Here is a 26,190-nt window from a genome sequence, read left to right as displayed (position 1 = left end):
GGGGGCCCCAATGATCGGACCCAGTGGAAAAGGGATAAGATGTTCTGTACCTGAGTTCTCCTTTAATACAACTCAATTCCTGCAATGACTGCAGGTGGTTGTGGTATTCGGCAGAGCAGCAGAGCTGTGTAGAGAATAAATCCCATCAGAGATAATAGTCTATCATGTCCTCTATATGGGCTCTGCTGCTCCTCACACAGGTCTATTATCAATATGCGAGGAGCAGCACAGTTGTCATCCAGAGCTGCTCGGCACATCACGTTATACAGTAACATCTCATTCACTCAGAAAAGATGGCATCATTGTGACAAAACTCATAATAAATGAGATGCAAGTCATTTTTACACAAATTGGACCAGAAATTGGCTACATTTAAAGTATGTAACCTACAAAACATTGGACAAGCTCCTCAAACGATAATGTAAAATGAAGGAAGCAATCTGATTGGTTGCTATGGGCAACCCAGAAACTTTTCCTCCTGACAGGTTTTGATAAATCTCCCTCTATGGGGGAGATTCATCAAAACCAGTGTAGAGGAAGAGTTGTGCAGTTGCCCACAGCAACCAATCAGATTGTTTCTTTCATTTTTGAAAAGGCCTCTAAAAAAATCAAAGAAGCAATCTGATTGGTTGCTATGGGCAACTCAGCAACCAATCAGATACAGATTGACTGAAACACTATGTCCCACCCCAGGACGCGAACCAGTGGTGGTCTCCCATTCCACTGTGCTGCCAAGATGGTCCTGCTTATCTTACTGTTTTATATGCCATGAGATCCCCATAGACCACAATAGGCCTATTGGTTTCAACAGGCAAAAAATCACAGAGTTAATGCACTAGTCATAGTTCCCTATACATTAAAGAAGGGAGGGCTCAATATTCGCGAATATGCACATATATTTTCGCATATGCACCAAAAAAAGCGAATATAACGAATATGCGAATTTCGCAAATATATGACGAATATTCGTCCATATATTCGCAAAATATTGCAAATTCGAATATAGCCTATGCCGCTCATCACTAATAGAGAGGGACAGACAGTGCTGTGTGTTGCGCAGAAAAGCATTTTTCCACATCTAAGTGATGTACTATTTTGTTCCTGTTAAAGTCTTAAGGGCCTAGATACTGTGAAAGGCCAGCCAAAAGTACACACTGGCTGGTGTAGTACACAAATACTGTTTTAAGCATACTGGAGCGCATTGTCCTCCTCTCATAAGTACATACCACATACGTACATCTAGGTGGTGTACTATATTGTTCCTGTTAACCCCTTAAAGACCAAGCCCATTTTGGCCTTAAGGACCAGAGCATTTTTTGAACATTTGACCACTGTCACTTTAAGCATTAATAACTGGGATGCTTTTACTAATGAATTTGATTCCGAGATAATTTTTTGTGACATATTCTAATTTATCATAGTGGTAAATTTTCGTCGATACTTGCATCATTTCTTGGTGAAAAAATCGAAAATGTCATGAAAAATTAGAACATTTTGCATTTAAAGCTCTCTGCTTGTAAGGAAAATATATTAAATAAATAATATATTAATTCACATATACAATATGTCTACTTTATGGTTGCATCATAAAGTTGACATGTTTTTACTTTTAGAAGACATCAGAGGGCTTCAAAGTTCAGCAGCAATTTTCAAAATTTTCACAAAATTTTAAAAATCTGAATTTTTCAGGGACCAGTTCAGTTTTGAAGTGCATTTGAGGGATCTTCATATTAGAAATACCCCATAAATGACCCCATTATAAAAACTGCATCCCTTAAAGTATACAGAATGATATTCAGAATGTTTGATAACCCTTTAGTTGTTTCACAGGAATAGCAGCAAAGTGAAGGAGAAAATTCAAAATCTCCATTTTTTACACTAACATGTTCTTGTAGACTCAGTTTTTTTATTTTTACAAGGGGTAAAAGGAGAAAATGCTCCCCAAATGTGTAATCCAATTTCTCTCGAGTAAGGAAATACCTCATATGTGAGCGTAAAATGCTCTGTGGGTGCGCTACAGCTCAGAAGCGAACAAGCGACAATAGGATCTTGGAAAGTGAATTTTGCTGAAATGGTTTTTAGGGGGCATGTTGCATTTAGGAAGCCCATATGGTTCCATAACAGCCCAAAAAAACAAAAAAACATGGCTTTCTTTTTTGGAAACTACACCCCTAAAGGCACGTAACAAGGCGTACTGTGAGAATGGATATTCCCCATATGTGGATGTTAAGTGCTCTGCAGGCGAACTACAATACTCAGAAGAGAGGGAGCTTTTGAGCTTTTGGAGAGAGAATTTGTTTGGAATGGAAGTCAAGGGCCATGTGCATTTACAAAGCCCCCATGCTACCAGAACAGTGTGACCCCCCCCCCCCCAACACATGTGACCCCATTTTTGTAACTTCACCCCTCACGGAATATAATAAGTGGTGCAGTGAGCATTTACACCCCACTGGCATTTTACAAACTTTTGGAACAAAGAGCTGTGCAAGTGAAAAATTAAATTTTTCATTTTCACGGACCACTGCTCCAAAAATCTGTCAGACACCTGTGGGGTAAAAATGCTCACAGCACTCCTTATTACATTCTATGAGGGTTGTAGTTTGTGAACTCACATGGCTTTCAATTCCAGCCAAATTCCCTCTCCAAAAGTCCAATGGCGCTCCTTCTCTTTTGAGCCCTGTAGTGCACCAGCAGAGCACTTTAAGTCCACATATGGGGTATGTTCTTACTCAGAGGAAATCGGGTTAGAAATTTTGGTGTGCTTTTTTCCTATTACCCCTTGTGAAAATGATAAATTTGGGATAACACCAGTATTTTAGTGAAAAAAATTTACATTTTTCATTTTCAACGAAAATTGTACGAAAATACCCCTTGTTACGTTCAATGAGGGGTGTAGTTTCTAAAATGGGGTCACATGTGGGTGTTTTTTTGTGTTTATTTCAGAACCGCTGTAACGATCAGCCACCCCTGTGCAAATCACCTCAAATGTACATGGTGCTATCACTCCTGAGCCTTGTTGTGCGCCCGCAGAGCATTTTTTGTCCACATATGGGGTATTTCTGTAATCAGGAGAAATTGCATTACAGATTTTGGGGTTCTTTTTTTCCTTTTACCACTTGTGAAAATAAAAAGTATGGGGCAACACCAGCAAGTTAGTGTAAATTTTTTTATTTTTTTACAATAACATGCTGGAGTAGACCCCAACTTTACCTTTTCATAAGGGGTAAAAGGAGAAAAAGCCCCCCAAAATGTGTTAGCCAATTTTTCCCGAATACGGAAATACCCCATATGTGGCACTATACTGTTGCCTTGAAATACGACAGGGCTCCGAAGTGAGAGAGCTCCATGCGCATTTGAGGCCTAAATTAGGGATTTGCATAGGGGTGGACATAGGGGTATTCTATCCCAGTGATCCACAAACAGGGTGCCTCCAGCTGTTGCAAAACTCCCAGCATGCCTGGACAGTCAATAGCTGTATGGCAATACTGGGAGTTGTTGTTTTTTGACTGCTTGAGCCTCTGTTTTGGAAACAGTGCCATACGATATGTTTTTCATTTTTATTGGGTAGGGAGGGGAGGGGACTGTGTAGAGGTATGTGTATATGTAGTGTTTTACTCTTTATTTTGTGTAAGTGTAGTGTAGTGTAGTGTTTTTAGGGTACAGTCACACGGGTGGGGTCAAAGCGTGTTTCCCGCTGGGAGTATGAGCTGCAGCGGAAAATTTGCTGCATCTCAAACCTGCAGTGAGAAGCTCACTGTAAACCCCAGCCCATGTGATTGTACCCTGTACATTTACATGGGGAGGGGGGGCAAACCTCCAGCTGTTGCAAAACTACAACTCTCAGCATGCAGTGACAGCAGAAGGGCATGCTGGGACTTGTAATGTTGCAACAGCTGGAGGCACACTGGTTGAAAAACACTGAGTGTTTGTTACTTAACTCAGTATTTCCCAACCCGTGTGCCTCCAGCTGCCTCCACCTCTGTCAGTGCATGCTGGGAGTTATAGTTTTGCAACAATTGGAGGCACACGGGTTAGGAAACAGACAATGTTTCCCAACCGGTGTGCTTCCAGTTGTTGCAAAACTACAACTCCCAGCGTGCCCTGACAGCTGAAGGGCATGCTGGGAGTTGTAGTTTTGCAACAACTAGAGAACAGTTTGGACACTACTGTGTAGTGGTGTCCAAACTGTAGGTCTCCAGATGTTGCAAAACTTCAACTCCAAGCATGCCCAGACAGTCCAGGCATTCTGGGAGTTGTAGTTCGGCAACATGTGAAGGGCCAGATGTTACAGAACTACAACTTCCAGCATGCCTGGACTGTCTGAACATGCTGAGAGTTGTAGTTTTGCAACATCTGGAAGAGCACAGATTGGAGACCACTGCACAGTGGTCTCCGAACTGTGGCCCTCCAGATGCTGCAAAACTACAACTTCCAGCATGCCCGGACAGCCAAAGGCTGTCTGGGCATGCTGGGAGTTGTAGTTTTGAAACTCCTAGAAGCAGCAGTGAAGATCACTTTTCACTGATCTTCACTGCTGCCTCTGATGCCGACGCTGCCTCCTCCACTTGCCTGCCGCTGGTCCCTGGTCCCCGCTGCCTGCGCCGGTCCCAGGTAAGTGCCACTGTTCCCTCCGCCACATTGTCCCCCACAGCTCTCAGGGTCCTCTTTCTCTGCTCTGCCCAGACTTCTAGGGACAGGCAGAGCGGAGGATGTGAACTTTCACCCCCCCCCCTGTCATCTGAGACACTGTGATTGGTCCACAGGGACCAATCACAGTGATCGTTGACCAGGACCATTCACAGATGGTCCTGAGGGGGCTTGCAGAAGTTGTCTCCCTCCAGTAACAGCGGGAGTTCTGCCCGTTAACCCGTGTTATGCCACGCATAACCGGGTTAATTGAATTACTTATTCAAACGTAAAGATGCGTTAACTACCTGCATAACTTGAAATTTATATAAGTCATTCTGCGGAAAGGGGTTAAAGTCTTAAGGGCCTAGATACTGTGAAAGGAAAGCCAAAAGTAAATACCGGCTGGTGTTGTACACAAATACTGTTTAAAGTGTAGTGGAGTGTATTGTACTCCCCTCATGTACACTCTAAGTATGTCAGGCAGAGAAGTGCCAGGACATGCACAGAGGAGTGCCAGAGGCCTAAATTCATCAGGCAGAGGTCGCAGCAGACTGGGGGCGAGTGGCAGCAGGTGTCGCAGCGAGAGGATTGAGCTCCCGGTATCAGCTAATGGTCGTGTCTCGACCAGCAACCCATCTGCCGTCATCGATTGGTTAATACGGTCATCCACTTCCTTACAAGTGACATCTGACACCCCCAGTCAACAGTTGGTGGGTTTCTCAGACAGAACCCTCAGTTGGCATGGCCCGGGAGCAGTCCCTGTCCTCCCATTGCCTCTGTCCTATGCTGTTCCCTCCCCAACAGAAGTATCTTATGCTGTGGGTTCACCTCCACTATTTAGTGAGGACGATCTACTAGAGGACAGTCAGCAGCTACTGCCCAGCCAAGAAGTGGAGGAGACATCCACCGCTTCCTCTGCTAGGCAGGCAAGTAGTGATGAGGAGAGTGGCGTGGGAGGTGGTGTTGCGAGCGTTCAGGCTCCTCAAACAGACACTGTTGAGGAACCTGAGAAGAACATCAGTGGCGTGCAGACACAACTCGATGATGATGAAGCCGATCGCACTTGGGACCCGGGTGTAGAAGGGGCTTCATCATCATCATCAGATGAAGAGGGTTGCAGGTTGCCCGTAAGGCAGCAGCTGAGCCAGCAAGGTGGTAGCCTGGTTGACAGTCAGCATGGTGGCAGAAGTGGAAAGTCTGGAGCCTAACGTGCCCGGGGTAGACCACCTGCTTCGCGTCAGCCTACCTTCACAGGAGGTAGTGAAACAGGGGTTCCTGGAGTCAGCGGCAGTAGGAGTCAATCAGTGCGGACTGTGGGTGGGAAAATCAATTATTTGGCGGTGTGGCAGTTTTTCCTCAAGCATCCAGAGGAGGTTAACATGGCCATATGCAAGATTTGTTGGAAGAAGGTGAAACATTGCCAGGGTCCCAATGTTGGCACCACGACCCTGTGTCAACATATGCAGCCTCACCATAAAGCAGCCTGGAAGAACCGTGGCCCCGATGTGGTGGCTCAGTCTGTTGCATCACCCAGTGGCATGCTGCTCCCGTTTCAGCCAGCCAAGGATCCACCACTTCGACTGAGCTGTGTGTCATACCCATCTGCAGTCACTCCAGATGCTCCTGCCTCATCTCACTTCGAGTCAGTCACTCCGCCAGCAATCCATCAGCGAAGCCATGTCCAAGAGACACCAGTATGCGCCCACTTATCTAAAGGCGCAGAAGCTGAATGTGCTCCTGTCCAAGTTTCTGGTGCTGCAGTCACTCCCTTTTCAAGTGGTGGACTCTGCACCTTTCAGAGAACTGATGGCTTGGGCCAAGCCAAGGTGGAGAGTCCCAAGCCATCATTTCTTTCCGAAGAAGGCAGTACCAGCCCTGCACAATTTTTTGGAACAGAAGGTGGGCCAGTCCTTGAGCCTGTCGGTGTGTACCTAAGTGCACGGCAGCGCCGACAAGTGGAGCTGTAATTACGGTCAGGGACAATACATCTCCCTTAAGGCCCACTGGGTGAATGGGGTTCCTGCACAGCCACAACAGCAACTTAGAAAGATCACACCGCTTCCGCCTCCATGCTCTCAGGCCGTTGGTCCTGTGACAGTGTGTGACTCTGCCTCCTCATCCTCCACCGTGTCCTCAGCCTCCACTGCACGGACAAGTCTCAGTGCTCCTTCAGCATACCATGTGTGCAGGGCACGGCTGTTACGCCTAGCGCTCCGGGTCCCCGCTCCTCCCCGGAGCGCGTACGGCGTCTCTCTCTCCGCAGCGCCCCGGTCGGTCCCGCTGACCGGGAGCGCTGCACTGTCATGGCCGTCGGGGATGCGATTCGCACAGCGGGACGCGCCCGCTCGCGAATCGCATCCCAGGTCACTTACCCGTTCCCGTCCCCTGCTGTCATGTGCTGGCGCGCGCGGCTCCGCTCTCTAGGGCGCGCGCGCGCCAGCTCCCTGAGACTTAAAGGGCCAGTGCACCAATGATTGGTGCCTGGCCCAATTAGCTTAATTGGCTTCCACCTGCTCCCTGGCTATATCTGATCTCCTCCCTTGCACTCCCTTGCCGGATCTTGTTGCCATTGTGCCAGTGAAAGCGTTTCCTTGTATGTTCCTAGCCTGTGTTCCAGACCTCCTGCCGTTGCCCCTGACTACGATCCTTGCTGCCTGCCCCGACCTTCTGCTACGTCCGACCTTGCTTCTGTCTACTCCCTTGTACCGCGCCTATCTTCAGCAGCCAGAGAGGTTGAGCCGTTGCTAGTGGATACGACCTGGTCACTACCGCCGCAGCTAGACCATCCCGCTTTGCGGCGGGCTCTGGTGAAAACCAGTAGTGACTTAGAACCGGTCCACTAGCACGGTCCACGCCAATCCCTCTCTGGCACAGAGGATCCACCTCCTGCCAGCCGGCATCGTGACAACGGCGGTGTTACACTGTTCTTAATATGGTTTGCATAGGAGTCACACAGGGGAGGAACTGCTAAAAGTCATTCATGAAGAAATCGAATAATGGCTTACTCCACGAAAACTGGAAATGGCAACCATGGTGACCGACAACAGGAAGAACATCTTGTCTGCACTGTGACAAGGAAGCTTGAGACATGAGCCCTGCATGGCACACGTGTTCAATCTGGTTGTCAAGCGGTTCCTGAAGTGTTCCCCTCATCTTCAAGACATCCTAACAATGGGAAGGAAACTTTGCATGCACTTCAGCCACTCGCACACAGCAAAGCACACAATCCTTGAGCTGCAGCATCAGAACGGTATCCCCCAACATAGTCTGATTTGCGATGTTTCCACACGTTGGAATTCCACCCTCCATATGTTGGACCGACTATACGAACAGAGAAAAGCCATCCCCAATTTCTTCATGATCCAAGCGTATATGGGGACTCCCCTGTGTAACTTCAATGTTAACCAGTGTCAGCTCATACGTGACACCTGCCATTTGCTCAGGCCCTTTGAGTAAGCCACATTATTAGTCAGTCATTACATGATGAACAACGTCATTCCACTGCATCATCTACTACAACACGTGTTGGAAACGATGGCTGGTCAGGGCACTGGAGACATGGCGCCTACATCTCACAGCCACATTAGCCATGTGGGGCCTGAACTGGAGGAGGAGGAAAGTGGGAGGGGCACAGTGGAGCAAAGTTTAGGTTTCGCGAGATGGGCGGTTTTTCTAGTCATCTGACAAGAGAGGAGGAGCAGCCAGAGGAGCTAGAGGGTTATGAGGAAGGCGAGACAGAGGACCCAGACACATTGCGGCAGTATGCAGTGGAGATGGAGGCAGGGAGTCCCTCCGAGTCACTTGCACAAATGGCACAATGCATGCTCACTTGCTTGCGTAGTGACTGCCGAATTGTCACCTTTCGGCAGCGGGATGACTTCTGGCTCTCCACCTTATTGAACCATCACTATCGGCACAAAAGGGGGGCTATTTTTACACCCACTGAGAGGGAGGACAAACTGTCCTACTACAGAGACATCCTACATAGTCAGTTGGCCAATGCCTATCTGTGCCATCATCCATCCTATCTCAGGTCTGACTCGGGGGGGCCCTCTGCACTCACCTTCCACTACCATGGCTGCTGGGGAGGGGTGGGGTTGCAGGAGCAGTACCAGCTCCATCAGCAGCAGCCTGAGTCTACGGTCGCTAATAAGTATCTTTCTTCACCTGCACAGTGAAGCAACTCATCAGCAGCAGGTAGACCTGGAGCAAGACCTGAACTAGCAGGTGGTGGCATACGTTGATGTAACCATTCCAACACACCTTGAAGATCCACTGGACTTCTGGGCAACCAAACTTGATGTGTGACCTCAACTAGCAGAGTTTGCTCTGGAAAAGCTGTCCTGCTTGGCCAGTAGTGTGCCATCAGAGCGGGTGTTTAGTGCAGCGGGGGCCATAGTCACCCCAAGGAGAACTCATCTGTCCACAAAAAATGTGGAGAGACTGACCTTTGTAAAGATGAATCAGGCATGGATCAGCCAGGATTTCCACCCACCAATGCCTGATGCATCAGAGTAGATTGACCATGGTTCCACACCAACAAATATGGATAGTGCAAAACATATTTAAGGTGCTTATCCCCAGTTACAGACATTCCTCCGCATCAGACCACAAGTAGTGAGGATATGCATTACTTAAAACTTAACTTTTAATAATATGCATTGGATAAAATATATGGACCCACCTACCCCACCAAGTATTGATGTGATGCAAAAACCTCTAAAAGGTGAAAGGGAACAACGTATGGTCCATTGTAATCAGTGGGGGTAAAAATTTCCCCTGTAAGGCCCTACTCTCGCATTATTAATTCCCTTCTTGGCAAGTGTTACTCACCCTAAAAAGGGCGGCCCCACAAAGGAACCTCTCCCTTTTCCCCCCTACAAACACTGCCATTTCCAAGGGTTTTTAGGTGGAAATATAGAGTTTCCTGTGTGGGACAACCCTTTTTACGGTGAATAAGAATTGCCAAGAAGGGAATTAATGGGGTGAGCGTAGGTCCTTACAGGGGAAGTTTTTACCCCCACCTGCTACAATGGACAATATGTTGTTCCCTTCATCCTTTTCGAGGAAAGTGTTACTCGTCTTAAAAAGTGCAGCCCCACACAGGAGCCAATCCCTGTTTCCACCTAAAAACCCTAGGAAATGGCAGTGTTTGTAGGTGGAAATAGGGAGAGGTTCCTGTGTGGGGCCGCCCTTTTTAGGGCGAGTAACACTTGTCAAGAAGTGAATTACTAATGCGAGAGTAGGGCCTTACAGGGGAAGTTTTTAACCCCACCGGTTACAATGGACCATACGTTGTTCCCTTCCACCTCTTAGAGGTCTTTGCATCACATCAATACTTGGTGGTGTAGATGGCACATGGTGTTTTTTGCACACCTTTCACTTTGTTTGATTTAAAAAAAAAATTGGGGGTCCATATATTTTATCCTTAGCATATTATTAAAAGTTAAGTTTTACGTAATGCATATCGTCAATACCTACTTGTGCACATTAACACTTTTACAAAAGAGACTGTTTTCTTCTACCTACCTGCCTCAGCCACCCTCCTGATGCCACACATCTGATGCCAAGTTCTCCTTTTTTCACCCACCTTCGTCACCCAGTACTGGTATTGCCACCCACTGCACCACTCTGTCACCGGGTCATTTTCAGGAAGCCTGATGCTGCTGCCACCTACAGGCTGTCTCATTCTGCCACCATATGTTCTCCTCATGCTGCCGCCACCTCCAGGCTGTGTCATTAAGCCACTATATGGTCTCCTCATGCTGCCACCAACTTCAGGCTGTGTCATTCAGCCACTATATGGTCTGCTCATGCTGCCATCAACTCCAGGCTGTGTCATTCCACCACCTTATTGTCTCCTCATGCTGCCGCCAACTCCAGGCTGTGTCATTAAGCCACTATATGGTCTCCTCATGCTGTCGCCAACTCCAAGCTGTGTCATTCAGCCACTATATGGTATATGCAACTCATCAGCAGCAGGTAGACCTGGAGCAGGACCTGAACTAGCAGGTGGTGGCATACCTTGATGTAACCATGCCAACACACCTTGAAGATCCACTGGACTTCTGGGCAGCCAAACTTGATTTGTGACCTCAACTAGCAGAGTTTGCTCTGGAAAAGCTGTCCTGCCCGGCCAGTAGTGTGCCATCATAGCGGGTGTTTAGTGGGGCGGGGGCCAAAGTAACCCCAAGGAGATCTCGTCTGTTCACGAAAAATGTGGAGGGACTGACCTTATGTGAAGATGAATCAGGCATGGATCAGCCAGGATTTCCACCCACCAATGCCTGATGCATCAGAGTAAAGTCACCATGGTGCCACACCAACACTTCATAAATATGGATAGCGCAACACATATTAAAGGTGCTGCTCCCCAGTTACAGACATTCCTCCGCATCAGACCACAAGTAAGAATTGAGGATATGCATTATGTAAAACTTAACTTTTAATAATATGCTTAGGATAAAATATATGGACCCAAATTTTTTTTTTAAATCAAACAAAAGGAAAGATGTGCAAAAAAACACCATGTGCCACCTACACCACCAAGTATTGATGTGATGCAAAGACCTCTAAAAGGTGAAAGGGAACAAAGTATGGTCCATTGTAACTGGGGGGGGGGGGGGTAAAAACTTCCCCTGTAAGGCCCTACTCTCGAATTATTAATTCCCTTCTTGGCAAGTGTTACTTGCCCTAAAAAGGGTGTCCCCACACAGCAACCTCTCCCTTTTTCCCCCTACAAACACTGCCATTTCCAAGGGTTTTTAGGTGGAAATAGAGAGTTTCCTGTGTTGGTCCACCCTTTTTAGGGTGAGTAACAATTGCCAAGAAAGGAATTAATAGGGCGAGAGTAAGGTCTTACAGAGGAAGTTTTTACCCCCACCTGCTACAATGGACAATATGTTGTTTCCTTCATCCTTTCCGAGGAAAGGGTTACTCGTCTTAAAAAGTGCGGCCCCACACAGGTGCCAATCTCTATTTCCACCTAAAAACCCTAGGAAATGGCAGTGTTTGTAGGTGGAAATAGGGAGAGTTGGCTGTGTGGGGAGCCCATTTTAGGGCGAGTAACACTTGTCAAGAAGGGAATTAATAATGTGAGAATAGGGCCTTACAGAGGTAGTTTTTACCCCCACCGGTTACAATGGACCATATGTTGTTCCCTTCCATCCTTTTGAGGTCTTTGCATCACATCAATACTTGGTGGTGTAGGTGACACATGTTTTTCGCACACCTTTCCTTTTGTTTGATTTAAAAAAAATGGGGTCCGAATATTTTATCCTAAGTATATTATTAAAAGTTAAGTTTTAAGTAATGCACTTCCTCAATACTTACTTGTGCACATGAACACTGTTACAAATAGACCGTTTTCTTCTGCCTACCTGCTACTATTCTGATCCTGCCACCCTCCTAATGCTACACATCTGATGCCAAGTTCTCCTTTTTTCACCCACCTTCATCACATGGTACTGGTATTGCCACCCACGGCACCATTAGATGTTCTCCTCATGCTGCTGCCACCTCCACGCTATGTCATTCAGGCACTATATGGTCTCCTCATGCTGCCGCCACCTCCAGGTTGTGTCATTCAGCTACTATATGTTCTCCTCATGCTGCCGCAAACTACAGGCTGTGTCATTCTGCCACTATATGCTGCCGCCAACTTCAGGCTGCGTCATTCAGCCACTATGTGGTCTCCTCATGCTGCCGCCAACTCCAGGCTGTGTCATTCAGCCACTATATATTCTCCCCATGCTGCCGCCACCTCCACGCTGTGTCATTCAGCCACTATATGGTCTCTTGCTGCCGCCAACTCCTGGTTGTGACATTAAGCCACTAGATGTAATCCTCATGCTGCCGCCACCTCCATGCTGTGTTACTCAGGCATTATATGTTTCCTCATGTGGCCTCCACCTCCAGGCTGTGTCATTCATCCACTATATGTTCTCCTCATGCTTCCGCCACCTCCAGGCTGTGTCATTCAGCCACTATATGTACTCTACATGCTGCCGCAAAAGACAAGCTGTGTCATTCAGCCACTTCATGCTGCCGCCAACTCCAGGCTGCGTCATTCAGCCACTATGTGGTCTCCTCATGATGCTGCCAACTCCAGGCTGTGTCATTCAGCCACTATATGTTCTGCTCATGCTGCCGCCACCTCCACGTTGTATCATTCAGCCACTATATGGTCTCCTCATACTGATGCCACCTCCAGGCTCTGTCATTGTGCTGCTCTCCGACATTGATTCTAATAGTGACGCTTCTGATCTGCATGTTTACTGAATAACAGTATTATTTTACTAACCCAACACAAACCCTATGCGTGTTACAGCCAGGCAAAATGTTCTACACCCCTATTGAGGCTCTCTGTAGGCCAGTAATAGCCATTTTTATTAGCGATTCGCTGCAAATAAATTAGGACGGAAACAATCTTCTGGGGGAAATTTGGCGAATCAGCTGAATCAAATTTTTCAAAAATTTGCTCATCTCTACTTCCAACGATACCCAATTTATAGTTAGTTTTCTTATTTTACTACTATTAAAAACATTGGGGGGAGATTAATCATTGTTGTTGTTGGAAAGTATGTTCTGAAGTAATTTATTTTTTCTTTAGTTTTGCATTTTACGTGCAACATATTTATCATACTTATTTTTTCAAAACACTGTTTTGTATGATTCCTTCACTCCTCTGTGACTTTTTACTCTGTTGCGCATTAAATGAGTGACTTTTTAAAAGTGCACTCCAAAGGCAGTTTTGTAAGGCAGGACTGGGCTGGTGTAGATTTGTGGTGTTTTCAAAGGAGTTTGCAACATTTTCTGGGAAAGCCACACTTGATAAATTTGTTACCACTGCATAGTAAAAATTCCTAAATTACTCCATGTAGAGCATTTTCAAAAACTTGCTAACCTCTTGCCTCATGAATTGTCGCACGAATCTTTGCTTAAGCACACCTGCGACTATTAATGCATCCAAGCTAAGCTAAAAAAAAACTCACCTCCAATAATAAATGTCCCTCTATAAGTCCTCTTCTGACCGCTATAGCTCTTTATTATCCGCATGAGGCTTATTTTTTGTGCCGTGATCTGTAGTTTTTATCGGTACCATTTTTATTCAGAGTGTACTTTTTTTTTACCGTATATACTCGAGTATAAGCCGAGTTTTTCAGCACGATTTAAGCCCCCCTCGGCTTATACTCGAGTGAACTCTCCACCTGTCAATCCCTTCATCAGTGGTCTTCAACCTGCAGACCTCCAGATGTTTCAAAACTAGAACTCCCAGCAAGCGTGGACAGCCATCGGCTGTCTGGGCATGCTGGGTGTTGTAGTTTTGAAACCTCTGGAGGTCCGCAGGTTGAAGACCACTGCGGACTTCGTCATCATCCAGCCCCCCCCCCCTTTTGTTTTGTACTCAATTCCCCTCGGCGGGACGTTAAGGTGAGCTGGTCCAGGCCATCTATGCTGCAGGGACCGTCCGGTGGGGATAGTTAGTCATAGCGGGCTGTCCATTTTCACCAGGGGGGACTCTTCTCTGCGCTTCAGCCCCAGCCCCGGAGTAGTGACATTGCCTTGACAACGACCCACAGGGACGTTAATGCGCAAAATCCTTGTGCATCGTCGTCAAGGCAACGTCCCTACTCCGGGGCTGGGGCCGAAGCATGGAGAAGAGGCCCCCCCAGTGAAGATGGACCACCTGCAATGACTAACCATCCCCACCGGACGGTCCCTGCAGCATAGATGGCCCTGACCAGCTCACCCTAACGTCCTGCCGAGGGGAGGTGAGTACAAAACAAAAGGGGGGGGGCTGGATGATGAAGAAGGCTGCAGTGGTCTTCAACCTGCTGACCTCCACAGGTTTCAAAACTACAACACCCAGCATGTCTGGACAGCCGATGACTGTCCGGGCATGCTGGGAATTGTAGTTTTGAAACCTCTGGAGGTCCGCAGGTTGAAGACCACTGATGAAGGGATTGATAGGGGGTGATGATGAAGGAGGGTGATGATGAAGGGGGGGATGATGACGGGGGTCTGGATGATGATGAAGGCCGCAGTGCTCTTCAACTTGCGGACCTCCAGATGTTTCAAAACTACAACTCCCAGCATGCTCAGACAGCCAATGGCTGTCCGGGCATGCTGGGAGTTGTAGTTTTGCAACATCTGAAGGTCCGCAGGTTGAATTCCACTGATGAAGGGATTGACAGGGGGTGATGATGAAGGGGGGGGGATGATGACGGGGGTCTGGATGATTACATGGGGGGATGATGTATTTCCCAACCTAGGCTCATAGTCAAGTCAATAACTTTTCCTGGGTTTTCGTGGTAAAATAAGGGGGCCTCGGCTTATATTCGAGTCGGATTATACTCGAGTACATGCGGTACCTCATGGATAAAAACTTATACCCTATGTGCTGAATAGGGGATGAGTTTTAGATCGTTGGGGGTCTGAGTGGTCTTTATGGAGCCCCATTTGAGGCCTATGTGTACATGTCCCTGATGTATAGTTTGTATATTGGGACTACTGTGAACAGGAGGGTCGAAATGCAATTTGAATACTGGTGACCATTGCAGCACAAGACAGTAGATAAATCCCTCATTTATTGAGCCTGTGCCAGCCAAGTACCCCTTAATCAGGATGAGATTCACTATGGCTAGATAGCAGCATGGGCTGCTGTAGTATAAGATGGGAACCCTGAGTAGTGTAGGCTAAAGGACCAGTAATGATGTCATGTGATCAGTTACATGGGTGGGAGGAGTCAGGGTCTACGTACTGTCCCTTCTAGTTGTATATGGTATGTTTTCTATACACAAATAAGTCTTATACACACGTATCTATTCTGTATTGCTGAAGTCCTAAGTACGGTAGTCTGTTTTTGTGTCCTGCAGACACAAGTATATACAAAGTTAATTTGTGCAACAAGCTAAACTTTAGCATCAGGGCCCCATGAGCCTTAAGCTGTGCCCCTGACTACTCCCTGTGGCCTGTCTTGCCCATGGAGGGAGTGTGTGTCCACAGCTGTGACTTTAGCAGAGTAACTTTAAGTACAGCAGTTCCTCTCCCCCGGGCATTCAATAACCTAGGTGTCAGCCACAATGTTCCTCTATTGTCAACCACTACAGTATATCTCCTAATGTCCCTCCTTACTTTCTAATTACTACATCCTCCCACCGTCAGCCACAACACACCCATATTGGTGGCCAATATACCATCCCAGTGTCTGCCACCTTGCCCTTCATATTACCAGAAATATTCCCCAAGTATCCACCACATTGCTGTCATAATCCCATCCACAATATCCCCCTAGTTTCTGCCACATTGCCCATATATTATGAGCCATCCTCCCCCTTACCCCTGTATTGTCATCCAGGTCATCAATCACAAAGTCCTGGAAATCCCCTTTAATATCAACCAATTACAGTATTTTTACAAAAGTGTCATGATGATAATTGGTGCGTGTGAAAGGGGCATATTCAGGCTTGATGCCTAAAACAGCGAGAGCTGTAAATATATACCTGGCAATATAGCTATACATTTCAGGTGTGAACCAGTCTCTTTACAGGCAATCATATCAAATGTTGTTAAAATGAAATATAAGTGACTTAATATGTAGATTTCCTCTAATCCCAGTTATAATGAATATACAATCAATTCTTATTATTCGTCTTAATATTGCAAAATAAAAAAACAGCCTGGTCTTTTTGCAGAATGCTAATATTATCTAGCATTTTTCATGTAGTGCAGACAGCAGTGGTCTTTTAACTTTAGTCATTAAATTCAGATTTGACACGTTCTTTGGCTAGCCCATTTTGACCTTGAAAACAACATCACCTTGCACTCGCCTGAGCAGTTTTCACGCTTTAAAGATTGGGTTTTCTATGTCAAAAACAGTCACTTTGATGACAATGAATAAGTACAGTAGTAAGTTGATACATTTATCAGCATTAATATAAGATTATTGTACTATACACCCTCAAGTGTAGTGTTCAACTTCACAGCAGAATACAAATGCTAAATTAAAATATATTACTATAATTTACTCTAATATGCTCTTCGTATATTGTATGGAGTTTTTTTTTTTTTTTTAGCAGCACAACACACAATGGCTGGCATATAGACAACATATTTTTGAACCTTTAAAGCAGTATTTTATATAGGATACAATAGCTGGCCATATTTCACTATAAATCTGCCATTTGTTGGCATTACATTAACCTACAACTTTCATATCTCCCACTTATTCCTGACACTTTTTCACATTATGTGTTTATTAATACACTGTTTCGCTCTCTCATTACACATTCTTCTCAAATGCAAGAATAGTGACCTTTCTCTGTGGGAGGAACAGGGAAGCACTAATTGCTGCCATAAAAATGTAGGTTAGACAAGGTATGGATTTTTTTAGGAATCGAGTTTCTAATGATTTATGTGGGTGCCAACTAACAGTTCGTAGTAAGGGTCAACACTATCTACTAAGAATAGCAGTTCAGAAATCTTTATTAGTAGGGAGATGTTAAACAATAAAGCAGCTATGTTCTTCCTTTGTCTTCAGAAGAGATAAAGAAAGAAATGACTTTCATAGAGGTATACCGGGATGTAGGACATATAGACCCATAATGCCCATGGCAGGTACAGATGCCACCATCATCCCTTCCTATTCTGCTGGGGACCAGAGGTCAGCAGCCTTCATTATGGTATACGTCTCACATTAAAACAATCCTTTCAATGCTACACATAGTAACAGATGGGCACATGGGCTTTCTTTTTAATGTCAGCTCTTTGAATTAATCCCATTGTTGACAGACACGTTTATTGCTAACATATCTGAACTGGATAAATCAATAATAACTCAATATTTAGCATTATTGAGCCATTCTTGTTCCTTTGTAGGTAATGACGGATAATGTAATTGTCCTCTTCCAGATGACACCTTGAGGGAACAAAGATTGCTGGAGAAAATAAAATGTAAGCAATTTATTGCCGATTTGAATGCCTTTTGTTCTTTCTGTGACACACATTCCTCTCGGTGGGTGAAGCAATTGGATGGGGTGATTTTTCGACTGTGCTTTGATAAGTTCTCATCATGGTGCAGTGGAGTGTAAACCTTCTATATACACATTGTATCATATTTTCCTGGCTCAGTGTCTAGATCAGCCAGTAGATGGAATAATAACTGAATTAGATGCACTATCACAGATGTTACTTTGGACCTTAGATCTATGTCCTTTACATTTCGTTCCTTCTCTCACCTTTCTGCCTCAAATTCAGTTTGTTGACTGTCTCATTTTTAACCAGCGATGCTTTTATGATGAAGTGCTTGCCGGAATTTTAGATGCCTGAAAGTCATTTCTGCCTTCCTACTTTCAACCTTGTCCAGGTTATTTTAACATTCAATCCGAGGAGCACATGTGGATTTCAGAGATAGCAGAGGATTGATTGACAATAAACTTTCCACATGATCAGCACCTTCCAGGTGGAAAGCAGCATAAATGTATTTATTATGCTAAGATTGCACCTGATGTGGCCCAAGCCATCCCTAATCACATTATATACCCAAGGTCACAGTAATATACAATCGCACATTTTCTTTTATGCAATTGTATACAGAGAAAATAAAAACACATTTTTGCAACTGTTCCAATAAAAAAAAAAACAATAAACAAAAAAAAATTATCTATTAATATATTGATGTTTTTTTTTATTATTAGAGAATATATTACAATATTTCTAAGGTTATTTGTGAGAAGTAAGTCTATGTCTGTGGTCCAGCGGTTTAGCATATAGGGTTAGGAAACTGGAAAGGACAAACTGCAGACAATATAGCTTGGAAAGTAATGGTAGGTTGATGGGGACCAAAAAAAAAAAAAAAAGCACTCAAGTAAAGTGTCATTATGTAATGCTGATTCCAACACTATTTACCTTTTTTTTTTCAATGTGGCCCCGTTCTTGAGTTACACCCAAAATTCCAAATATGCAAGTAAGTGCTTAGGTGCAATTGGGCGTTCCCAGCTCCTCGGTGCTCTGTTTTGTCCCCCAAGCCCATTGTGCATCCTCCCCATTATAAATATTCATGACCCTGAGCTTCTTCTGCACTGCTGAGCCCCGCTCCCACATGTACGGCATCCAGCAGATACAGAGCAGGTCCCTGTTGGGCAGTCACTGAGGAGCAGAGATCTCCACACACAACACAACAGCGATGACTGCCCAACCAGGGCCTGCTCTGCATCTGCTGGAGGAGTAAGATCTATGATGATGTCACAATCATGTGACTAGTGTGGGGCAGAGCTCAGCGGTGCAGTATAGAAGATAATGCGGCTGAAAAACCTGTGATCATGATTATATGATAGGAGCTGGGCATGCAGAAGAGTGGACCACGTGGCTAGGACCACACCCAGTGTACCAAAGCATTTCATTTGCATATTTGCATAACTCAGGAGGGGTGCCACGTAGGGAAAAAAAAAAAGGTAAACAGTTGGAATCAGCGCCACCCGCCCTATTACCAGCAGATTAGTGCAGGTGACACTGGTGACAGATTCCACCATATGCCAAGATGTGACCAAGTGCCCAGACAAAGCTGTATATTTAGATATGGCCACAGTATTGCATAATACCAAAATTATGTCTGCCTGGTTGTATATAAAAAAAGAATCTAAGCAGCAGAAAATAAGCAGTGCATGCTACTTTACCTGTGAATCTTTTAATTTTACCTGCCTCACGGATATATGGCAAATGTTTTCCCTAAGATATTTAGGTTTACATTTATCTACATAGAATGTTACAGTATTTGCAGTGATTCCCAATTACTCAGAGTGGCTAGGTTGGCTTTTTACTTCTCCAGGCTTATATTAAACTTTGCTATTGGGATATTTTTTTGTGCGGTCTACAGAATAGATATAGAACAAAGAAGTGTGTTGCAAAGAATAGATTTCACATTTGAAAGCCTTCTGATGCATTCATGAGAGGAAGCGATAGGTGTTGAATGATAGAAAAGGTCATGGGAAAATACAGGTTGTAAAAAAGAGAGACTGAACAATTTTTAATAAAGGAAGAGAGAATAGATACTGTAGAGGGATTCATAAGCACGAGTGAGGTTTCATTTGATTACATTGTAGATGGGAGCCCAGCAGTAAAGGAGTTTTATATTATGGAGCGACAAAAGAAAGGTCTTAATGTTATTGCAGTGTACATTTTCAGAGTTTCACATATGAGACGTCACATGATACAACACTGTTGTTACCTCTTTCTTTCTTGGCCAAATATTTGTATCTCTGGAGACCTAAGGCAATATTCTCTGTATAATGTAGTGTATAAATGTAACTTGCCTCTTGCACTACCACATCTCTTTTGTACCTCAGACGGCAAACTTTTTTTCATTGCTTAAAGCTTTTACTTTTTTAGTGTAGAACATAAAAAGGCTCATGGCCCCTAAGACAAGAAATACTTAAAAAAGAAAAGTCATAATTAAAAGAGAATTTATAAAATATTACTTTTTTTATCGCAGTCAAAATTTTCATGCTTTTGGAAATGCCTTTGGACAATGTATATGAAATAACTTGTTACTGTATGTTTACGTTAAGTGGTAGTCCTTGTGCTAGGGCTACACTGCAACTTTTGTAGCACAACATAAAAGAATTTAACAATGGAGTGACAGCTGCAGTCCACAAGAATAACTAAGTCCTCAAGAACTATACAACTCAATGTATCACTTTAGACTGCCGCTGCAGCTCAATTGTTAAAATCAATCACCATATGCAAGACAAATGTTTGCTTTCAGAGAATGGAAACATTGTTGTTTAAATCTTGAAGCTGAGACATATTTGGATGGGTTTAGGCAATGTGGTTTGTATCTGCTGCTGTCTAAAAAACTGAAAAGCTCTTTCCTAAAACAAAAGTAGGCCAGGATGGGGTTTTGGCCTTTAAATGGGCACTGTCAGATCCAAAACCTTTTTAAATGTTGTTAATGATGAAAATGAAAGACCTATTGTAATATGTTGTTTAAAATATTTTACATTTTTAATAAAGAAAACCGCTCCTAAGCATATCACCACTAGGGGTCCCCATACCTACTGGGATACTAACCAATCCTGCAGCAGCATCATGCTTGTCCATGTGTCATAGACAAGAGATGACTCGTGGACAAGGCTGCATGAGCAGACACACCAATCCCCTCCCACCACCACAAGGACACGCCCCCATAAAAATAGATATACATAGTCAGGATTAGGTACTGAGTAACATATTCATTTATTTATTGTTTGTGTGATCTGACGGGTTCCCTTTAATTTCCATTCACTGACAACAAGCAGATATCAACACATCTTATATTAAATATTTATATAAATTGAACCAAGCCTTAGTCTCATCTCCTACTGTATGGAGCGCGCTTAGGAGCTGAGCGTGCTTCATACCCAGTGGGCAGCAATTAGGACCCATGGCTAATGCTGAACATTGCTGATCAGGCTGGTTTCTGGCATTCACCCTTTAGACGCCACCATCAAAGTTGATCATGGTGTCTAAAACGGAAAAAAAATAATGCTGGTAAGTTAGGGAGCTGACAGGGATCATGCAATTTCGTGATGGTGGTCAAGATCAGCTGAGCGGTCTTTTACCTTTTTCCGACTCACTCCAATAGTGCAGGCAACCTGCACTAGTGGAGCATCGATAACACTGATCTCCGATAACAACGATTGATGCTGTGCTATCGAAAAATTGCAAGTAATAGTCCCCTATGGGGATTAAAAATAGTTTTTCACATTTTGTTAATAAAATAATGTAAACAAAAATTAACAATATCATTTGTGGCGTCACTGTGTGCGTAAATGTTAGTACTTTTAAAATATAATGTTAAAATATAATGTTAATTAGCCACTTAAGGACATAGCCCATTTTGGCCATACAGGAGTACTCCTCTGGAAACATCTTAGCCCCTATCCAAAGGGTAGGAGATAAAATGTTAGATCGCGGGGGTCCCGCCGCTGGGGACCCCCACGATCTCTGGCACGGCACCCCTGTCATTCAACCACAGAGCGAACTCCGCTCCATGCCCGATGACTGGCAATGCGGGCCACCACACCCCCTCCATTCACATCTATGGGAGGAAGCATGAAAGCTTTGTACCAGCCGTCACACTCCCTCCCATAGACATAAATGGAGAGGGCGTGGCATAACATCACAAACGCGGAAGCTGCAGGCTTCCTTGTTCCAGCCGCTGTCGAACCCAGAGATCGCGGAGGTTCCCAGCAGCAGGATGCCCGTGATCTAACATCTTATTCCCTATCCTTTGGATAAGGGATAAGATGTTTCAAACGGAGTATCTCTTAAAAGCCACAGACAATTTTATCTTTGTTTTTTCATTTTTTCCTCCTCGCCTTCTAAAAATCATAACTCTTTTATATTTTCCTTCACAGACCAGTATGAGGGCTTGTTTTATGCATGAGCAGTTGTCCTTTGTAATTACTCATTTTACCATAACTGGTAACTATAAAAGAAAGTATACTAAGCGATTGTCTGAGCTAGTGATTGTGTGTCTGTATACAAGAGTTTGAGGTATACAAGTGAGTGTAAGTATAAAAGTGAGAGGGACTTAAAATTAAGAGACTTTAAATTCAGGGAGTTTAAATTGAAATATTTGATTGTTTTTTTTACTGTTAATTTTTGCAATTCCCACATCTAGTATGGCCTCCATGTTGGAAAAGGCAGTCCAGTGTGCATCCTGCACAATGTATGCAATCCTTGAACAGCAGTTTGAGGGTGCATATTGTTGTGCGATATGTGTGCAAGTTGTTCATTTGGAAGCCCAGATTCTGGATCTAGAGGAGCAACTGTCAACACTGAGACGCATTGACAACTTGGAGAGGAGTCTCCTACTCACTGAGCAAGTACTCTCGGGGGTAGATGTGTGGGAAGATAGTGGGACGGAGGTGCAGGACAGTCAGGCAGTTAGCTGGGTTACAGTTAGAAAACAGGGTAGAGGGAAAAGTGTCAGGGAGGCTAGTTCTGAACTGGCACACCCCAACAAGTTTGCCCGGTTAGCAGATGAGGGGGATGCCATTTCAGAGCTAGCAGTACTGCAGCAGGACTCTGCCTCTGACAGCCAGGGGGGTGTCTGCTCCAGAAAGGAGGGAGGGAGGAGTGCAGGGCAGGCCAGACAGGTTCGGCACATCGCGGATTGGGTTGGCACCAATGACAAAGTAAGAGGAAGGTGGATTGTCCTTAAAAATGATTTCATGGCCTTGTGTCGCAGGGATTTCAGGTACTTATGCCGCAAGCTTAAGTCCCTGGCTTAAGTCCCAAGCTTAAGGCCCAAGGCAAGGACCTCCAAGGTAATATTTTCTGAAATATTACCTGTACCATGAGCCACACCAGAGAGGCAGCGGGAGATTAGGGAGGTAAACAAGTGGCTCAGAAGCTGGTGTAGGAAGGAAGGGTTTGGGTTCATGGAGAACTGGGCCAACTTCGCTGTCAGATACCGGCTCTACCATAGGGACAGGCTGCACCTCAATGGGGAGGGTGCAGCTGTGCTTGGGGAGAAGATGGCTAGAAGGGTGGAGGAGTGTTTAAACTAGGGACTGGGGGGGAGGGAATATACAACATAGAGGGGGAATGTCACGATGCCGGCTGGCAGGAGGTGGATCCTCTGTGCCAGAGAGGGATAGCGAGGACCGTGCTAGTGGACCGGTTCTAAGACACTACAGGTTTTCACCAGAGCCCGCCGCAAAGCGGGATGGTCTTGCTGCGGCGGTAGTGACCAGGTCGTATCCACTAGCAACGGCTCACCTCTCAGGCTGCTGAAGATACAGAAGATTGGCGAGGTACAAGGGAGTAGGCAGTAGCAAGGTCGGACGTAGCAGAAGGTCGGGGGCAGGCGGCAAGGTTCGTAGTCAAGGGAGATAGCAAAGGTACTGGTACACAGGGTATAAACACACAAAGAACGCTTTCACTGGCACTAAGGCAACAAGATCCGGCAAGGGAGTGCAAGGGAGGAGACTAGATATAAGCAGGGAACAGGTGGGAACCAATTAAGCTAATTGGGTCAGGCACCAATCATTGGTGCACTGGCCCTTTAAGTCTCAGGGAGCTGGCGCGCGCGCGCCCTAGAGAGCGGAGCCGCGCGCGCCAGCACATGACCGCAGGAGACGGGAACGGGTAAGTGACCTGGGATGCGATTCGCGAGCGGGCGCGTCCCGCTGTGCGAATCGCATCCCCAACGGCCATGAGAGAGCAGCGCTCCCGGTCAGCGGGACTGACCGGGGAGCTGCAGGGAAAGAGACGCCGTGAGCGCTCCGGGGAGGAGCGGGGACCCGGAGCGCTAGGCGTAACAGTACCCCCCCCCTTAGGTCTCCCCTTCTCTTTATCGGGTAACTGCCTCCCCTGGGATGAGGACACCGGGAAAGGATGGAGGGATTCCTCAACGGCAGGCAGAACCGCAGGAGTAGGAATGGGGAGAGAGGGCAGAGGGCGGGACCTGGCACGGGGCAGTGTGACACCAGGACGAGGGCCATGAGGGGACACAGAAGCTTGCCTGATGGAACTGGGAGGGGGGGAGGGGCATTTCCTGTGGCAGGCAGAGTCCTTAATGACCTTAGGGGGACCAGATACAGGAGGAACCACAGAGTTACGGCAAGGGTTACTGGGAACCGGTTTTAGACAGTTCTTGGAACAAGAGGACCCCCAACTCTTGATCTCCCCAGTGGACCAATCCAGGGTTGGGGAATGAAGTTGAAGCCAGGGAAGTCCAAGGAGAATTTCCGAGGTGCAATTGGGGAGGACCAAAAGTTCAATCCTCTCGTGGTGAGATCCGATGCTCATAAGAAGGGGCTCCGTGCGGAAACGTATGGTACAGTCCAACCTGGCTCCGTTGACCGCGGAAATGTGGAGTGGCTTGACAAGACGGGTCACCGGAATACGGAATTTATTCACAAAGGAGTCCCGAATAAAATTCCCAGAAGCTCCAGAGTCCAGGCAGGCCACGGCTGAGAGGGGAGAGCTGGCTGAAGTGGAAATCCGAACAGGTACCGTGAGACGTGGAGAAGCCGACTTGGCATCAAGAGACGCCACACCCACGAGAGCTGAGTGCGAGCGTGCGTTTCCCAGACGTGGAGGACGGATTGGGCAATCCACCAGAAAATGTTCAGTACTGGCACAGTACAAACAAAGATTCTCTTCCTTACGGCGATTCCTCTCTTCCAGGGTCAGGCGAGACCGATCCACTTGCATGGCCTCCTCGGCGGGAGGCCTAGGCGCAGATTGCAGTGGAGACTGTGGGAGAGGTGGCCAGAGATCTAAGTCTTTTTCCTGGCGGAGCTCTTGATGCCTCTCAGAAAAACGCATGTCAATGCGAGTGGCTAGATGAATGAGTTCATGCAGGCTAGCAGGAGTCTCTCGTGCGGCCAGAACATCTTTAATGTTGCTGGATAGGCCTTTTTTAAAGGTCGCGCAGAGAGCCTCATTATTCCAGGAAAGTTCAGAAGCAAGAGTACGGAATTGTATGGCGTACTCGCCAACGGAGGAATTACCCTGGACCAGGTTCAGCAGGGCAGTCTCAGCAGAAGAGGCTCGGGCAGGTTCCTCAAAGACACTTCGAATTTCCGAGAAGAAGGAGTGAACAGAGGCAGTGACGGGGTCATTGCGGTCCCAGAGCGGTGTGGCCCATGACAGGGCTTTTCCAGACAGAAGGCTGACTACGAAAGCCACCTTAGACCTTTCAGTAGGAAACAGGTCCGACATCATCTCCAAGTGCAGAGAACATTGCGAAAGGAAGCCACGACAAAACTTAGAGTCCCCATTAAATTTGTCCGGCAAAGACAGGCGGAGGCTAGGAGTGGCCACTCGCTGCGGAAGGGGTGCAGGAGCTGGCGGAGGAGATGATTGCTGGTGAAGTTGCGACTGAAGTTGGTGCACAATGGTGGACATTTCTGACATCTGGTGGGTTAGATGGGCGATCTGTCGGGCTTGCTGGGCGACCACCGTGGTGATATCAGAGGCAACTGGCAGGGGAACCTCAGCGGGATCCATTGCCGGATCTACTGTCACGATGCCGGCTGGCAGGAGGTGGATCCTCTGTGCCAGAGAGGGATAGCGAGGACCGTGCTAGTGGACCGGTTCTAAGACACTACAGGTTTTCACCAGAGCCCGCCGCAAAGCGGGATGGTCTTGCTGCGGCGGTAGTGACCAGGTCGTATCCACTAGCAACGGCTCACCTCTCAGGCTGCTGAAGATACAGAAGATTGGCGAGGTACAAGGGAGTAGGCAGTAGCAAGGTCGGACGTAGCAGAAGGTCGGGGGCAGGCGGCAAGGTTCGTAGTCAAGGGAGATAGCAAAGGTACTGGTACACAGGGTATAAACACACAAAGAACGCTTTCACTGGCACTAAGGCAACAAGATCCGGCAAGGGAGTGCAAGGGAGGAGACTAGATATAAGCAGGGAACAGGTGGGAACCAATTAAGCTAATTGGGTCAGGCACCAATCATTGGTGCACTGGCCCTTTAAGTCTCAGGGAGCTGGCGCGCGCGCGCCCTAGAGAGCGGAGCCGCGCGCGCCAGCACATGACCGCAGGAGACGGGAACGGGTAA

At 46.2% G+C, this 26,190-nt stretch overlaps 1 long non-coding RNA gene across 2 annotated transcripts in view; it reads left to right on the top strand.

Moving 5' to 3' along the window:
• The window catches only part of LOC130366973 (uncharacterized), a 34,091-nt gene extending 15,850 nt beyond the window's left edge, over positions 1-18,241 (top strand). Inside the window, exons 1-3 of one of the 2 annotated variants that reach the window (XR_008892024.1) lie at positions 15,376-15,412; positions 17,509-17,583; positions 17,996-18,241. This is a non-coding gene — a long non-coding RNA (uncharacterized LOC130366973). Of the gene's footprint in view, positions 1-15,375; positions 15,413-17,508; positions 17,584-17,995 lie in introns of those variants that run through there. The other variant, XR_008892023.1, reaches the window with a different exon arrangement.
• Positions 18,242-26,190: the final 7,949 nt, after the last annotated feature.

This window comes from Hyla sarda, chromosome 4 (genome assembly GCF_029499605.1).
Source record: "Hyla sarda isolate aHylSar1 chromosome 4, aHylSar1.hap1, whole genome shotgun sequence".
Lineage (NCBI taxonomy): Eukaryota > Metazoa > Chordata > Amphibia > Anura > Hylidae > Hyla > Hyla sarda.
Note: the sequence above shows the minus strand (reverse complement) of the source record. Positions and strands in the feature narration are given on the sequence as shown.